At 50.2% G+C, this 18,233-nt stretch overlaps 1 protein-coding gene across 5 annotated transcripts in view; it reads right to left on the bottom strand.

Moving 5' to 3' along the window:
• ELF4 (E74 like ETS transcription factor 4) overlaps positions 1-18,233 on the bottom strand; it is a 45,810-nt gene that overhangs the window by 20,360 nt on the left and 7,217 nt on the right. For 2 of the 5 annotated variants that reach the window (XM_032475612.1, XM_032475614.1), the window contains exon 1: positions 17,984-18,218. The exons of the other annotated variants lie outside the window; for them this stretch is intronic. The gene's annotated coding sequence lies outside the window, so the exon portion shown is untranslated. Of the gene's footprint in view, positions 1-17,983; positions 18,219-18,233 lie in introns of those variants that run through there. 5 annotated transcript variants of the gene reach the window in all.

The raw sequence follows: 18,233 nt of genomic DNA, 5'->3' as shown, positions 1-18,233 counted from the left end.
AAATGACTGGGGCAGGAAATGTGGCAAGAAGATGTGTTCAGCTTGGACATTTTGAAGTTGGGACTATCTTGAAAAATCCAGGAGTAATGGTTAAAAAAGAGGGCCCAGAGACTCGTTTTGCTAAATACGCGTGCACACACACATAACACACATGCACACACCCTGGCAGGAGCGGTCTTGACAGGCCTTCAGTGGCCAAAGAAGCAGGCCTGGCCTGGTGAGGATGGCATTCCAGATGCGATTCTGTGGCAGAAAACTTCACGTGCTGAATGAAAGATGCTTCCAACGGCACACACCCCACCCCCGCACCCAGGAAGGCCTGCCCTCTTCCACTGGGGGGAGGGGGAGGGAACAGATACACTGACCAGAGACTAATTAAATTCATTAGTGGGTCTTTTAGAAGCTAGGGCAATCTGTGACTGAGCACCAACAGGATATTAAGTCAGATAACTTTTATTGAAGGGACAGTGTTCTTTGTCGAGGGCCCTGCTAGCACATGTCCTAGAAACGAATGCAGAGGCTTCCTGCTCGGATCTCGCCCCCCGCCCCCTCCGCGGAAGGGGCTGTGCCAGGTTTGAGGCCTGCTCAGCTCTTGGGGCCCCTTCCAAATCACCCCTTTCCCTACTGGCCACTTCCCAGGCAAGCAAAAGCAAGGTGCCGCTGAGTGTCCCCTGCATAGAGGGCTGAGTGCAAGAAAGGATGAGGTGGAAAGAGCCTACAGGGCAGAGATGGGCAGATGGGGAGGGCAGCTTCAGCCCCAATGTCACCAAGAGCCCGCGGAGCTCCTCCATCCCCTTCCCAGCAAGGCTGGAAGCCTCTCCTTAACTCAGACTGAGGATGTCAAAGTTAAAAGGGACCTAAGAGATCATCACATCTATCCTACCTGTCATCCAGCTGCAGACACCAAGGAAGAAATGACTTGCTTAAGGTCACACAGCTAGTCACCATGACTCCCAGGTGACCTTTCTTCCTACCCTCCTCATTGTATCTCAGCATCCTCAAAAAAGGCAACCCTTTCCTCTGCTGAGAACAGACAGCAGCCAGAGACCCAGGGCAGGCAAAAAACAATGAGGCCACACATGTGCAGAACACATTTAACTTCCCCAATGACTTCCCCACCTCTGTGCTTTTGTTCATGCTAGCCCCTAGGGCTGAGGTGGCCTTCCCCAATTTCTTTCTCCAATTCTCACACGGGCACTCAAGATCTGAAACAAATGTCACCTCCTTCTGAAAGCCTTACCTGCTTCCTCCCCACCTGATAGATTCCCTCCTCCTCCTCTTCCTCTTTTAACACCTTAGCTTGAGTTCTTAGATTAAAGCAGGGGGTCTGTAGACTATGGCCCACGTGCCAAATCCAGCCCGCTGTCTGTTTTTGTATGGCCAGTGAGCTAAGAATGGTTTTTACATTTTTAAGTAATTGGGAAGAAGATCAAAATAATAATATTTCATGCCACATGAAAGTTATACGAAGTTCCAGTTTCAGTGTCCACAAAGTTTTATAGGAACACAGCTATGTTCATTCGTCTATGTCTTGTCTGTGGTGGTTTTGCATCATGAGTCATTGGGACAGAGTTCATACTGGCTGCAAAGCCTAAAATGTTTACTATTTGGTCCCGTGCAGGCAAACTTTGCTGACTCCTGGACTAAAGGCTTCACTCCCCTTCAGAGTGAATAGATTCATCAAGTTCCTTTTGGAGAAGAATGTCACAGAGACTCAGAGATGCCTGGAGGGAGGCATGGAACATCAAATACAAACTTGGCAGATTTTCATCAGACAAAAAGTTCTGGCCCTGGCTCTGTCCATGGTGTGACCTTGAGCAAGTCACTTCTGCCTTGTGGTCCTCAGTTTCCTCAGCTGCACAACAAGGGGGTTGGCCTGGATGGCCTCAGGCCCTTTCTGGCCCTCTGATTTAGAGACTCAGTAATCTACTGCATTTCCAACTCACACCATTTTGAGCAGACATCGTCCTGATCATTTGCTCTCAGAATGTTCTAAGACCTTACAGAAGGTTCCCCTGCCCAGCTGTGGTTTTCCGCTACCATTGCGGGCCCCCTCACTCCATGTTCACCTGCCCCACCCCACCCTTCCCTGCTGCTGACCTGTCTGCCCTTCTCTCTGAATCCCTCTCCCTGCAAGACGAAGAGGGCCTCCTCAGAGGAAGCATCCCTCCACCCGCTGGGCCAGGAGCCTCCATTTTCAGTCAGGGTGGAGGCAGGGAAAGAAGGGCTCTCAGCTCCCCTCGGCCTCCCAGGACCCAGAGCAGACAGGCAGTCGAGCAGCAGCAGATAGGGCCAACTCTCCCCGCACCCCTGCTCTGCCAGAGGAAGCAGCCCCTCTCTGCCACTTCCTGTCCCAGGGGTTTCAGCAGTTTCCCCTTCTGGGCCTGCTGGCCCTCCCAGCCCCGCCCCTGCCCCACACAGGTCAGAGAGTGCAGAGAGGGGAGGGGCCCTGCAGCAGAATGGAGAGGATCCCTCACAGGAAGGCTGAGCAGACAGCTGTCTACACCAGGGGACGCCCCAGCAGCTCCTCTGCCAGCCTGCTGGGGCTGGGGGAGCCGGGATCTGGGACAGAGGTGGGGCTGTCTCTCCACAAACCCTCTCCTGTTGGCAGATGAGTAGAAGTGAGCTCATCACCTTACCTAGCTCTCACCTTGGGGAGCAGAGTCAGCTGGCTGGGTACAAGATAGGGCTGTATGCTGAGGTCAATGCCCACCTGGGCTGAGGACCAGCCCTGGGTGGCTTCAGATGGAGCAATGGGTTGAAACAAAAGAGCATGGGGAAACCAGGCCAATCATGGGGGTCACCTCGGAGCAGCAGGTGACACTGAAATCAATGGCACGTCATAACTTTGCATGATTTTGTCCCTAGAGCTGGTAGACAGAAGCAACAATGGAGAGCAAAGTATTCTATTACATGCGGGTCAAGGGTAGTGGTATTTTCTGGGTGATGGAACAGGAAGCTATCACATTCCATCACCACTGCTGATTCGGTGTGGTGACTTCTACTTGTAAATACCTCCTAGTTGCCCTTCAAGGTGGTGCTCCTAGCAGTGGGGCTGTGTGCCCGTGAGAGACCCAGGCAGGTGACCAGCTCTGCCTGGCTTTCCTAAGGCAATGGGTCAGAGGAACAGTAGCGGCCTGAGGCTCTGGACCTCTGCCTAGTTGTCAGTCCTCCTGAGGACAGGTTAGAAGTACATGATGATGCTTCTAGATGCCCTGATGCCTGGGGTGGGGGCCTAGTAGTGGATAGACACATCCACCTCAGCCCCCTGTGCAAATGTTGTTCCATGGGTTTCCAGCAGCCCTGAGGGAAGCTAAGGAGACCCCTAGAAATGATGCTTCTCAATGGGATGATGGCCTTGATACCTCTCTCAGCTCTGAGAGGTCATCGTCTTGGGCTTTTGGCCAACAGCCCTGCCCAGCCAGGCCTCCTGTCAATAGAACAGTCCCTCTTTGCTGTCTCCCCTCTCCCCTCATGCGCCAGGGCCAAAAAGACTCAGTGCCCCGGTGGGTGATAGGGCCCCAATGTCCCCAAGGGGAATGCCTGCTCCACTAGGCAAGTCAGAGTAAATATTGCTTCACAGCTGGTATGGAAGACGCCAAGGAAGCCTCAGAGACAACATCTGGATGTGCACCTGGGCTCCTGCCAGCCCCTCCCTACATCTGCAGTACAAACCCAGGGCCCGGGTTTGGTTACGAGCCCGACTCAAAGCTGGTGGCACGTGTTTGGAAAGCACATCTGACTGGGTGGAGGGGGTGGAAGCACTGGAGATCAGTGCCAGCTCAGGGCAAGTGCTTGCGGGGTTGGCACCGATCTGAGCCAGTGCTGGGCCCAGGATGGCGGGCGTGGCCACTGTGACCTCAGCCACAGGCCTGTTGGGGGAGGGGCAGAGGGGCATGGGTACTTGTTTAAAGTGGGCAAGAGTTTCTTTTGGCCTTCTGATAACACTCTAGGCTGTTCCCTCTGCTGCTGGGGAAGGGGACCAAGCGGTAAAAATTACAGGGTGATGGGGTGGATTACAGGGAAGGCGGCACAGATTTACAATTTATTGGATACGAGCTGTGGGGTTGGTATCACGCCAGGCGCTTTCCACAGGCTATCTCCTTTAATTCTTACATCATCCCTAACAAAGTAGCTAGTCAGTGGCAGAGCCAGGGTTTGAACCCAGGTTTATTTCTAACTACTGTGCTCTTTGAACTTGGTTTTCAGTTAAATCTCTTTAGGTAATAATCCTGTTTTAATAGTTCCATTTTAAAAACAGCAGAAGTGAGGCTCAGAAAAGATTAGGTAACATGACCAAGGTCACTCTGTCGAGAATGGAGGCAGAACTCAAACCCAGGCTGGTGTGATCGCCACGTCCATGCTTCTCCCACTACTCTGGGCTGGTGACTACCTGCACCAATTCTTAACTCAGGAATTGCTCACAACACCCAACCTGAAAGGCTCAGAGCCCCTGTGATGCCTTTCAACAAAAGCCTCCCAGGCAGTGTCCCAGCCTCCTCGGGGACTCGATCTCAACCAAAGCTCCATCTGATAAGTGAATCCTAATGAACTGGGCCATGTCTGTACCAAAATGGTGACAAGTTGAGCCTCTGTGGTCAGCTGTAGAGGAAAGGAATTGTGGAGTAGGAAGGAGGCTTCTGTCCCTGTTCATGAAGGAGGCTGACTCTGTTCTTGTACCCCAGGAGCCTACTGTTTCCAGAGAGTTCCTGGCTCCAGACCTGGAGTGGCCCAGGCATGGTCTCTGCCCCATAAATATACACTTGCTCTCAGCTTACACATAATTTAAGTCTGGGTTCTTATCTCAGGGTGTTGGTTCACATTCAAATATTTATGGAAAGTCAGCCCTGAACAATCTCAGGTGCCGGGTCTACGGCCAGGGGCCTGTTGCTGGGCCCACCCTACTCTTCTCCGTGGTGGGGTCTCTTCGCATCTAAGTTCCCAGTAAGCTGGGTGAGCCCATCTGCCTAAACAACATTGCTGGGAGTTTTCCTCCCCCAAACACTTCTATAGCAAGTGTCTGTTCAAAACTGAGGCCCAGAGGTTGAGGGAAAATGGGGAGTGACTGCTAATGGGTATGGAGTTTCTTTATGGGGTGATGAAAATATTCCAAAATGGATTGTGGTGATGGATATACAACTCTGTGAGTATACTAAAAGTCACTCAATTGTATACTTTCATTGGATGAATTGTATGGTATTGAACTATATCTAATAAAGCTGTTTAAAAAAAAAAAAACGGCCCAGAGAGGGTTCACTCAAGGCCACATGCAAGTTGACAGAGCAGCTTAAGCCAGACTCCAGGTCTTCTGTTTTCTGACTCTGAAGCTTCTTCCTCCCATCAGTGCTCCCCATAACCCTCAGCAATGATAACTGCTGAGGTTCGGAGAGTGCGCGAGGCTGGGCCAGCTCCCTGCATGGGGGTTGGCGGCTAGACCCAGAGCAACAGGGTAGGAGTAGAAAATGCTCCAGAGCAAGGGCTTTAACTTAGGCCTCCAGGAGCGTGGCCAAGTCCCTGCCCCTCTCTGCGTCCCAGCGTCCCCATCTGTTAAATGAAGTGGGTGAGTTTGGTGGTCCTTTGCAAAAGGTTTCACCAGCTCTGACCCTTTGAGGTCCTAACGAGAAAGCACTGGAGGATGGAAGAGAATAGTGTGTCAGATATGTGGTTCTTCCTGGAGTCTACGGGAGGCCTTGGACACAATTTGGTGTTCCAATTGATGCTCCTCATGGATGGTGATGACCAGGACTGGCCCATGAGAATCAGACGCCCTCAGATGGTTCCACTGCTGAATTTCTCCATGGTGGGTAGCTTGGTCCTGATTTTGTGCTACCCCACAACCTCCCTGCCCCCTGCAGTGCTAGGTGGTAGAATATAGAGACCCAAGATAGAGACCCACTGATCACGTCCTTGGGAGATGTCAGGAACCAGGTTCTTGGCCTGGCGCCCAGGCAGCCCCACCTTATGCTGAGCTTGCCTCCATGGTGGAGGGAGTGATTGCTGACGGCCACCAGTCTAGTCCCCGCTGGACAGGATGTTTCCACATCAAGCCCCACTTCCTGCAGCTAGGCTTGGGCTCCGGTTTCCCCCTTCTCCTGCCATCTGGTCGCCTGCCCTCTGCCCCCCTCCCCTTGCTGGGTGTTTACAGGCTGCCTTATCAGCCTGGGGAATCTGGGCCTCACCCAGCCGGCTGCCCCGCCCAACACAGACAGCCTGCCCAGGGCCCTACCTGCTGTGGTTTCGTCACTACAGGCAGCCACCCCTACACCCCTGGCAGGCTGGTGGGGGGGGGGGGCGGTGGTGTGGATGAAGGCTTGCTGCCTGCTGGAGGGGGACCTGAATATTCATAGCGCATTGTCGACCTTGTTCAAGCTGGGGTAGGGCATGTGTTCTTTCTACATTTCACCTTCTCTGTCTGTAGGCTGTGGGGACAGAAATGAGGCCGTTGGGCTGCTGAGGGGGCTAACTGGCCTGGAGAACCTCGATGGCTCCTCTCTTCGCAGCCACCATGAGATAAGCAGTGGCAGCACTAGGCTAGAAGGCTCTGAGAATATAGGCAGGTTGGTCTGTTTGTTTGTTTAAACTGCAGAGTACTAGAAACACTCCTAGCTAAAGGTGGGGCGGAATGAGGGGCTGCAGACTGAGCATGGTGGAGGCAGGAAGGCTGGGGGATCTGGAAGCAGAGCCTCGACCAACCCACGCCCAGATTCAGAACCTCATGGTTTCCACACTGCCTCCATCTCATCCTGGGATCTGCTCGCCCACCCAAAGGCTGGGATAGGGCCAGAGGTAACCACCGAGCAAGCCCGACGACTTCCCCTCACAACACAACAGCTTAGATTTCTCCGTTGAATGAGTCTGAATCAAGGAGGGGGACAGGGATGGGGACAGCGGGCAAGTGAACATGCAGGAGGGGATGGATTTCCTTTCTGGCACTTTGGGCTAAAACCTGAAAGTTCACGTTCTGACCTGTGCCTAGGCAGGTCCCACGGGGACACGGCCTGCTCGCTAAAGCTGCCCAAGCCCCAGAGCAGAAATCAAAGCCATAGTCCAAACCCAGCTCTTCTTCCAGGGGCTTCCATTTTGGTCACTGAGAAATCAATTAAAATATGTTGAGGATGTGGATTGTAGCATTCACACTTAAGATAAAAATGCCACACTTTAGAGAAATTTTATGAGACAGTGTTTTTCTAGGCCTCTAAAATACAATTCAATAGTTGGGGGTGCTTGGGTGGGAAAGTTCGGAAAAACTCTGCTCAGGCAATTTTGCCATGAATGGGCTATGTAACCACAGGCATGCCATATCACATGGTTCTCACAGCCTCAGGCCTCCCCCACCCCCCTTCCACCATAAATTTCATGCTACCCAGAGCTTCTCACAAGCTTACTGACCCCAGTAGCGGTCAGGGCTCCACAGGCCATCCCATCTCCCCAGGAACAATTTCCCCACCACTCAGAAAAATCATAAACCATTTAGTGTTAATGGGTTAATGGGTGATATTGGGTTAATGTATCACCTCTCCCCTTAACACATTTTCATTTTAAAAGGCCATCTGGAGCTACCCTGCTTTAACCTAAAGAGTAGCTCCAGGGCAATAGGGGGGCGGACCAGTGGGCAGGTGAGCCAGGGGGCGTTTCTTGCTGATTCTGCCTCTCATCACACCATTAGCCCTGGAGCGACCTGGCCTTCACCATCTGCGCCCCAGGCCTGTGCTTTCTGTTGGGAAGCTGCACAGAGGGGATGTGAGATTCTTTGAAAGGCTAAGCAGGCCTGGTGCAGCAGAAAGCCCACTTGACTGGGCATGAGGAAGAGTAAGTTCCAGTCATGGCCCTGCCTCTGCCTAGCTCCTCCCCCAGCCTCTGAGCTGGCGCCAACTCCTACTCCAGGGCACACATTTAGATCTATGGCTGTGGACACACCGGCGGTCCTCGGCAGGGCTTTACAGTCCAAACTCATCTGCTTGGTTTCCAAAGGTCTTTCACAGTCTGACCCCACCCTACCTACTCAGCCTTGTTTCCCATGATTTCCCAACTCAAGCCTGGGCTTCAAGCCCAGTGGTCTCCTCATGGTCCCCTGAGGGAACATTCCAGGCTCATTCACGGAGTTTCTCAGGCCTGCCAGGCCCTTGCTGCTCTGTTTTGGTTAATCCAATAGTGCCCATCCAGCAAAGTCCTAACCAAGTTCCCCAAACCCACAGAGCTGGTTGTGCCCTGATAACTAGCGTCCACACCCAAGGAGCCCCCTTCGCTAAACTCCCATAGCCCTTAAATTCGACCACAAGACCTCTTAATCCCACACAATCTTGAATTGCTCTTTAATTATTTCATGTGTATATCTTGTTTCCCCAACAGGTGGTAAAATCCATGGGATTGAGTCCTATTTCATCTTCTCCTGAATCTAACTCAGGTCTGGGCATTCATGGACTAAGTCCATGCAAATTCTCAGCTCCACTGAGCTCTCAGGAAAAGAGACCCTCGAGTCCTGACAGATCTGAGGGCTACAGTCTAGGGGTGAGGATAAGGATAGAATTGGAGGCAAAGGTCCCCAGGCTCAAACATTACTTGTCTTCTCTTGCTCCAGGCTTCTACTAAGGGAAAACACGTACCAGCTAGAGTCATTTATCCCACACAGCATCAAGAAGGTGGTTGATGATCAATCAGGTCATCCTCAAAGCATTCTCTCTTTGTACAAAACCACAGTGTTTCCACCCTGTGAATATTGGGTGCTGGTCTTATCTGGATCCTTGGGAAAGACTTCATGATACTGGATCAGTTCTAAGAGCTAAAATGATTCAAGAGAATGAGGTGTGAGGATAACTTCTTTTTGAAGAGGCCTTTTGTTGTCTAGACAGACAAGGTTGAAAAGGGATATGACTGGCATCTAGAAAATGATGTATGGAGCAGATAATCATGGACCCCTGCACCAAAAATGGGTTATAAATGAAGGGCAAATAATAAATAGTCCTATTCTGCAAACGCATAGTAGGATTAAGGAACTCTTTGGCTGAAGAATATCAGTGAAAAGATTGAGCATCTTCTAAAATGACAGTAACATCAGGGTCATCCATGATTATAAAATAAGATCACAAAAGCACAACCAAACATATTTGTTATAACAGTTAATGTAAACAGAATAAGTTCAAATATTAAAAGAAGATGCTATTATAAATAAGCTACAAGGATATATTGTACAGGGAATATATCTAGTATTTTATCATAACTATACATGGAGTATAGTCTTTAAAAATTATGAATAGCTATGTTGTACACCTGAAACTTACATAATATTTAAATCAACTATACCTCAATTTAAAAAATGATATTGACAATCTAATTCTAAAATTCATATGGAATTGCAAATGACTTAAAATAGGCAAAAATAATTTTGATAAAGAACAAAGTTGGACAGCTAAGACCATCTGATTTCAAAAATGATTATAAAGCTACAGTAATCAGAACAATCGGTATTGGCATGAAGATAAACAAACAGACCAACAACTGGAACAGAATACAGAGTTCAGATATAAGCCCACATATATAAGGACAACTGCAATGGAGTAATGATAGCTTTTTTCAACAAATGGTGCTGGAATAATTGGCTATCCATATGTAAAAAGAAAAAAAAGAATTTGGATTTGTATCACTCACTATAGAGAAAAATTAACTCAAAATGGATCAAAGACCAAAATGTAAAACCTAAAACTATAAAACTTCTAAAAGAAGACATAAGACAAAATATTTGTGACCTAGGGCTAGGAGAAGAGTTCTTAGATACAACACCAAAAGCATGATCCATAAAAGTAAAAACTGATTGGTTGGACTTCATCAAAATTAAAAACTTCTGTTCTTCAAAAGACACAGTGCAGAAAAAAAGACACAGTGAAGAGAATGAAAAGACAAGGCAGAAAATTTTGGAGAAAATCTTTGCAAAGCATGTACCTGATAAAGGTCTTGTATGTAGAATGTTTAAAGAACTCTCAAAACTCAACTACAAGAAAACAAACAGGTCATTTTAAAAATGGGCAAAAGCAGCCCAGTTAGCTCAGCTGGTAGAGCATGAGACTCATAAAAATGGGCAAAAGATTTGAACAGATACCTCACCACAGTAGATATATGGGTGACAAGTAATTACATGAACAGATGCTCAGCATCATCAGTCATTAGGGAAATACAAATTAAAACCACAATGAGATACCACTGCACACCTATTAGAATGGCTAAAATTAAAAAGACTGCCCACACCAAGTGCTGGGCCAAGATGGGAAGCAACTGGAACTCTAATACACAGCTGGTGGGACTGTAAAATGGCACAACCACTTTGGAAAACAGTTTGATGGTTTCTTTAAAAGTTGAACCTACAACGACTATATGATCCAACCATTCCACTTCTAGATCTTTAACTGAGAGAAAAAGACATATATAGCCATAATGATTTGTACCAAGATGTTCACTGCAGCTTTGTTTGTAATAGCCAAAAATTGGGGAAAACCACCAAAACAATCACCAAATGTCCATCAACAGATGAACAGATCAACAATGTATGTTATACCCATACCATGGAATTCTACTTAGCAAAAAGAAGGAATGAAATACTGATGTAGATAACAACATGGATGGATCTTAAGTATGCTGAATGAAAGAAGTCATACAAAAAGAGAGTACATACTATATGATTCCATTTATACAAAACTCTAGAAAATGCAAACTATTACAATGAGTAGTAAACAAGCCCTAGAACTCAAATGCACAGTATAGCAAATGTAGACAATATTATAATCATCAAACTTGCTGAGACCAGAACTTAATTATTCTAATCATTAAAAAGAAAGGGTAATTATGCAGTATGATAGAGCTGCTAATTATCACTACAATGGCAATCATATTATAATATATAAACATATCAAATTACCATATTGTGCAGCTTAACTTTACAGAATGTTACATGTCAAATAGATGGTCCCTAACTTCATGGTGGTTCAACTTAGGATTTTTTTCCTTTACCATGGTGTGAAAGTGATACATATTCAGTAGAAACCATACTTCAAAATTTGAATTTTGATCTTTTCCGAGGCTAGCGCTATGTGGTCCAATACTCTCTCTAGTGATGTTGGGAACCAGCAGCCACCACAGCTCCCAGGCAGCCACACAATCACAAACAACTGATAGACTTACAACCATCTGTACCCACACAACCATTCTGTTTTTCACTTTCAATACAGTATTCAATAAGTTACATGGGATAGTCAACGCTTTATTATAAAATGGATTTTGTCAGCTGATTTTGCCCAACTGTAGGCTAATATAAGTGTTCTGAGCACAATCAACGTAGGCTAGGCTAAGCTATGGTTCTCGACAGGTTAGGTGTTTTAAATGCATTTTCAACTGACAATGGGTTTATCGGAACGTAACCTCATCGTAAGTCAAGGAAGATCTGTATATTTCAATTAAAAATGCATAATCGAGAGTCACAGAAAGCAGGTAAGTAGTTGCTCAGGATGAGATGGAGAGATTGCAAAGGTGCACGTGGAAACTTTCGGGGGTGACAGTTTCACGAGTATATATATATATATATATATATATGTCAAATATTATCAAGTCGTATATTTTAAATATGTGCAGCATATTGCATGTCAATATTGCCTCAATAAAACAGTTAAATAAATAAAGAGAAAGAAAAAGTTCCCCAGACTGCATGAAATAACAACAGCAGCATTTACTATGTGATTTTACTAAGTAATATTACAGTGTAATTTAACTAGGCAATAATGTCACTGACAGCAGTGAAGACGAAAGAAGCAAGAACACCCATGCTCTCCCGGAAAACACATTTCTTGGTGTCGCCAGTGGAGATGAATTCTGACCCTTGGAACTTACTGAGTGTGCTGATTCGAATGCCTTTGTGTTGTTTTACCTTTTGTCCACTCCCATGCCAACGTGATTATCCCATCGAGCCCAGAATGCCCCTATAGCACAGCCAACGCTCTCTTTCCTCTTTTGAAAGGCCATCTGCCCTCTCACCTGCAGAAAGCCTTCCCCAATTAAGGTGAGGAGGGAGAAGAATAATCTTCCTCTAGGTAAGCCCTAGACCCTACCATCACCCAAACTATACCTTAAGTGCCACAGGCTGGTTGGCACTTCAGCTCCTGCCCACCACGGGGCTAGGTGCATGTGTATTACTAGAACTCTAGAACTGGGTTTAGAGCCTTCAGAGCAGGTGGCTGGGCCTGCTGTGGGTTTTGGGTTTTGTTTTTGTTGTTGTTGTTTTGTTTTTTTAGGATCAGGGTGGCGCCAAGAAAGTGGTCACCGAATGAGACAGGTGCTTTTTATGCAGGGATTCTCATAAAATCAGCAGAGCTAAACTAGCCTCTCTTATCCTCTGGGGGCATTATGGGAAAAAGATTATCTCCTAAATCTGTCTTAAGTACCTCCTTGTTATCAGGTCATCAAGAATTTGGGGAGGTTAAGACTAATTGCCCATTCTCCCATCCCCCAAGGTCTAGGGGCGGGGACCAAGGGACTGAGTGAAGTGGCTCAGTGGTGGTCCCAGGGTGGACCCGTTTATCCTGGGCCTCCTGCCCCTGTGGGTGGCCATAGGCTCCTCAAGCAAACATAATGCATTTGCTAGCAGATGGAACCTCCAAGGTCCTTTCTGGGAGGCCTTTGGAATGGGAATGGCCCCCAGGCCACAGGAACTCTTCTGGGCAAAGGCAGTGCCCCAGCCCCAACCCAAGGCCTCTGGGCATTGGCCCAGAATGGACCCAGCATCATCTGTTCTAGCAAAACGTGGGAGAAAGTGAGCAGCGGTTGGCCAGTCAGCTCCCAGAATTCTACACTCAGTAGGGTAATAAACACACAGATGATTGCTAAATACTTGCCAGGGGTGTAACACGAGGCCTTCTCTCCAAGGAACTAACTCACTCTTTCTTATTCCTACAGTGAAGGAACCTCAAGATGAAAGTGGTGAAAAGATAAAGAGGGCAATGTTAATAAAAATGTTAAAAGACTTGATTTTTGCTCTTCACTATGGCACTGACTGCCATTCAGAAAGACGTTACTATCCACACGAACATAAACACACACACACACACACCCCTTCCACATCCCCTCCTTATCCTGTGTGACGGCAGAGTTAACAAAAAGTTATCAGAAAGGAAAGATCTGGGAAGTCTCCTTCTTGGTTTTATGAATGGGCATGGTGTGCCCTCCCAGCACTGCCAGAGAAGCAGTTGGTCCCTGGAGACTGGCAAAGTCAAGGGTGTGGGAAGAGGAAACGATAACAACAACAAGGATGACAGTAATAGCCACAGAATACTACCGGCTGACACTTAGCGGGTGGTTACCATGTGCCAGGCACCATGCTGTTTGCTTTACAGGCATTATCTCATGTAATCTGTACTCCAACCTGGGGAGGTGGGCACTGAGGCTCAGAGTGGTTACGTGAGTAGCCCAGAGTCACACAGCCAGGAAGTGCTAGCCCTGAGATATGAACGCAGAGAGCCTGTGCTCTTCCCCCTCTGACAATATGCTTCTCTTCTCAGGAAGAATACTGGGTTAGCCTGGAAGAAGAAGGGTAGGTGACATGAGAAGGAGTAAGTGCCAGCCCTGGGACAAGAAAATGGTCCATCAAGAAGGTGGGAACTTAGGGCAAAACTTTCTCAATCTGAGCAAGCTGTTTAATCTCTTGCTTCTTGTTGGTCTGGCTAAGAAATGTTCTGGCACTTTCCCTGGCCGACCCTCCTGCATGAACTGGCCCCTCCTCCCCTGCATGACCCTCCACATCACCCTGGGAGCAGGCAGGGGTCTCTTTGCCAGTAAACTCACTTTAGGACACAATTTCCCAGCCAAGAAGTCAGGGCACTCCGGTGTGTCCCTGCAGTTTTGAAACATGCTGGGGAGGGAGCAGGGCAAGAGGGAGTGAGAGAGGAAAACTGATGCATGGGGGATATGTGTGTGTCCAGGTGTTTTTATCCAATTAAATCCTACAAGGGCAGGTCCCCCTTTATGGCCAGCCACAGGAGATGCAAAAAGTCGCAGAACAAATGTATGGCTAGTCCTTGTCCTTGCCCAGGGGGGTCTGAACAGAAACGTGTGGGACTCTCTAGACTCTTCAGTTCCCAGCTGATTTTGAAAATGAAAATCTCCATCCTCCACCTGAACCTCTTGTGGAAAAGATTCAGAGAAATCCCTGGACCCTGGGGAAAAATGGGACCCAACAAGCCCACGCCTGCCATCAACACCTGTGGTGGGGCAGTTTTCCAGTCCCTTTGCTCCCTCTGCCTCTCTTCTCTCCTCTCTCCCCTCCAGGGCCTGGGGTTGGGGGAGGTGGCGGAGGAGTTCAAAATGAAATCCCCTCCGCATGGGAGGCAGGGAGCCTGGCCACCCTTTGTGTCTTATCAATCCACATGTCGGGCTCCCTGCTCCCCGTCTGGGCCATCCACTTTGTATCTCCCAGAGTGGAGATCGGGGCTTGCCCTGAGCCACCCACACTGGCTGACCTGGTCTTTTATGTGACATGCATTTGCCACACAATTATCGAGGCTTCGAAGGTCAGTCTGTGGCCAGGGAAGAGAGAGAAAGGCATCTTTTCTCCCCTTTCTGCTGAGCCCAATCTCCCCCGCGCTGCCCCCTTCAAGGTCTAGCTCAGAGCCTCGGCCCTCACAAAGCCTTCCCTCCCTCCTCCAGCTGCTGCTGACCTCAGAGCCCTGGCCCCTGCTCCAAGGAGCACAATTAGCACCTAACCAGCTGCTGGCCTGGCTGTTTGTCCTCGCTTCTGATTGTTTCAGTGTCTTAGTGATCTCTCCTCACCCCACCACCCCCCTTCGCTGGTCTCCCCTACAGCGCCTAGCACAGGTTGGGCACACAGTAGGTGTTAATAAATGTCTGTTGAATTGAAACTCGGCAGCTCCTGTGAGGTCAGAACCCTCATAAGCACCTCGACCAGCAGTTCCTTGGCAACCAGTGCTGGGGTCCTAGCTATAGGGCTTTAGCTGCGTGGCCGCTATTACAGGCCACGCAAGACTCAGCGGCCAGAGATTTGCAGGCAGGTTGGTGTTGATAAGAAAAGCCCCTGACCCCTAGGAAAGCGCCCATGGGATTCTGGGTACCTGGATGAGTTTCCTTCCTCCCCTGCAGAACTAGTTTTCAGTCTGAGAACCGCAAAGAGAATAAATTGGCGGTGAAGCCAGAAACCTCTTCGCAGCTTAGAAATCCTGGAGAGATAACCAAGCCCAGGTTGGGGTCGGGCCCAAGCCTGAGGGGAGAAGGCTGCCCAAGGACCTCCGGGAGGTACAGGGGCCCTGCCACCTCAGGGGGGCTAGAGGGGTGTCAAGGACGGCCCTAAGTAATGCCATCCTGCCCTGGACCTCAACAAATCACACCACTGCATGCTTGCCACCTGCAGCCCAAATGGGAACCTGGTCTCCCTGTCCCTCTCATTCACCCAAATCCCAAGGCAGGCCTCTGTCCAGGGCCAGTGTCCTAACCAGAGCCCAGCCAGGGTCTCTACACAAGCAGAAGCCTCCAAGTCTGGGGTACCTGGCTCCCCGCACTGGCTTTGAATTATGGTTATTTATATGGATGACCTAGCCACCCTCTCTGGCCCCCTTCCACATCCCCTGCCCTGACCCACATCAAAAGGTACACAGAATCCCAGAAGCTGAGCGGTGTCTTCTTCACCTCTGTGTTTTCCTCACTGCCCCTTCCTGATGCCTGGTGCTGGGACTGGTTCTCAGCAAATGTTTGCTGAGTTGAATCTGAGTTGCAGGCACTGTATTAGGCAATATCATAAGGCTAGCTTGTGCTTACTATGTGCCACGTACTGCCCTAATAAAGAACTTATTTGCATTGTTGTATTTGATCCTTAGCATAACATTATGAGGTAGGTCTCATTTGACAGATGAGGAAACTGAGGCATACAACTGACTGGGTTCACACAGCTAGTAAATAACAGAGCTGGGATTTAGACCTAGACAGTCTGGCTCTAGGGATTGGAAGGGAAATGAAAAAGTTGAGGGGTGAGGGGTGGGGTTAGCAAGGACGAAGGCCAAGCTTTGGCACAGGGATTTCCCTGGGAAAGCAATCCCCTCAGCCTGTGTCTGGCTGGGCCTCTCAGGGAGGCCCTGAATTTTGCAGGCTGGGAAATTTTGGACATCCTACCAATGGGGCCCATGAATGACAGACCACAGCACCCTGACTTTTAGACCCAAGATAGGACAGAAGAGACAGAAGCCACTGTACCACCACTTAACACCACGCAGGGGGAGGGTTGATTTCAGGCCTCCAGCTCGTCCAGGGGTGGGCGCCAGTTCCTGAGCAACCACCGAGCAAACAGTGCAGCAGTAGGAGGAATGCCAGACATAGTTGCAAACAAGCCACTCCTTCGGCTCACAGCTAGAGGCTGGGTGAGGGTGGCAACGTGGAGCCTGCTCAACGCCCCCCCCCCCTCGCCCAACGCCACACACATCCCAGGCTTTGAACCCAGCCCTAGAGACAACCACATGCAAGGCAGCCTCTTCCCCAAACTGGCCCACTGGCCAGAATAAGAAGTCCTCCAGGATAGTCAAGTCCTTCACTTAACTCAAGATAGCTCCCCGTTAGGCTGTTACTGCTGTGGGGCCACTGAATTAATGGTTGAGAATCTGCCTTATAACCAGTAAGACCCTGTGTAACTAAATTCGAGGAGGAATTTGCATTCTTGCTGGGCAAATGTGACCCCGGGCATTTTCAGTGCCTTAAGTGTCCTGTCTCCCCAAGGGGGAAAGCTAGATCTGATCCCTTCACCACCCCCTCCAACCTGGCACTCAGGCCAGGGGTCAGCTCGCAGGGGTGAGTCCCTGATGGGCGTGCCCACCAGCTGTTGGGGCCGAGCAGCGGTGGCTCAGGCCCTGGGGTGGTGACCTCACTTCCGCTCCTACCTCCCCAGCACTCCTCCCATATGAGGCCCCACCAGGCCAAAATCGAGAAGTCCAAGGTTAACTGTTCCTCCTCACTTTAAGAGCTAATTAAAATGATTAGCCACAATGAATTGTCAAACATTAACCAGAAGAAGCTGCAGGACCAGACAGGCCTCTATCTCGGGCAGAGGGATGAGGGGCAGGAATCAAATGGCCATCAAATCCCGTAGCTGGGGTGTGGTGGGGGGTGGGGTGGAGGCGCCAGGGAGAACCTGGCTGAGGCATGGAGCCAAGGGGTCAAGAGGTGACTCTGGTCAGGAAGGTGGTGTCCTGGCGTATAGCCGTGAGGAAAGGGCGGCAGAGTTAGGGTACGATGGAGGGACCAGAAATTCATAAAGCCGCTGCCTCAGCAGTCTCCCAAAGCAAGGCGCTGTCGGCCGGGGACCTCGAGCTGTGCGGCTGCTCGGCCCCGGTGCCGGCAGCAAAGGAGGGAACAGAGAGGCGGGAGAACCCGGGAAAGCGGGAAAGCGGGAGCGGGAAGGCTGGCGTCTGGCTCCCACGGAAACTCCGGCCCCTGCCAAGAGGTCTCTGTTTTGGCGATCCAATTATCTAAGTCATAGGTGTGTGTGTGTAGGAGAGAGAGAGAGATACAGAGAGACAGAGAGAGTGTGTGTGTATGAGACCGTGTGTTACCCTAAGGCGCCTGGTCCCAGAAGCCCTAGAGGCCGCCAGCCAGATCAATCTAGCAGCCCCGCCACAGTGAGGCCCGACCTCCTGCCCTCAGGCACCGAGCTTTTGGGGGCCGTCTGTCACGATCCGCCTTGTCATGGACCCCGGGCGCCGGGGTGCGGGCAAACCAGCCCCCAACCTCACTCGGAAAATCGATTCCGCTTCTAACCTAGGATCAGGAGTCCCGGTTCCCTAACGCACACGCGGTGAGGCGAGGCAAGGGCGGGACGCAACACGCTGCGGCTCTCCCACCCTTCCCTGGGCCCCCAGCTCCTACGCCCCGGGGCCGCGGCGTCCCCGATCCCGCCCTCAGGCAAACTTTTCCAGGTCCCCGAAGGCTCGGAGAACCGGCGCCATCGACGTACCTGAGGCCGAGCGGGCTCGGTCGCCGGGCCGGGGTCGGTCGCCGTGGTCCCCTCCCCGCTCCGAGGGCCCAGACGCAGGTCCCCAGCCCGGCCAGCCCGCCTTCTCCCCTCGGAAGCCGGGCCGGGTAAGTGGCGCCGGGACCGCGGCGCCGGCGAAAGGAGAAGTGGAAGTTGAGCACGGCGCTCGGTCGGTTCCCGCGGCCGCCGGGGCCACCGTCCCCCTCGCTCCCTCCCTCCCTCCCTCCTCTCT

The sequence above is a fragment of the Camelus ferus genome, chromosome X (genome assembly GCF_009834535.1).
Source record: "Camelus ferus isolate YT-003-E chromosome X, BCGSAC_Cfer_1.0, whole genome shotgun sequence".
In the NCBI taxonomy this organism is placed as follows: domain Eukaryota; kingdom Metazoa; phylum Chordata; class Mammalia; order Artiodactyla; family Camelidae; genus Camelus; species Camelus ferus.
The sequence above is the reverse complement of the archived record's forward strand: the minus strand, read 5'-3'. Positions and strand labels throughout refer to the sequence as shown.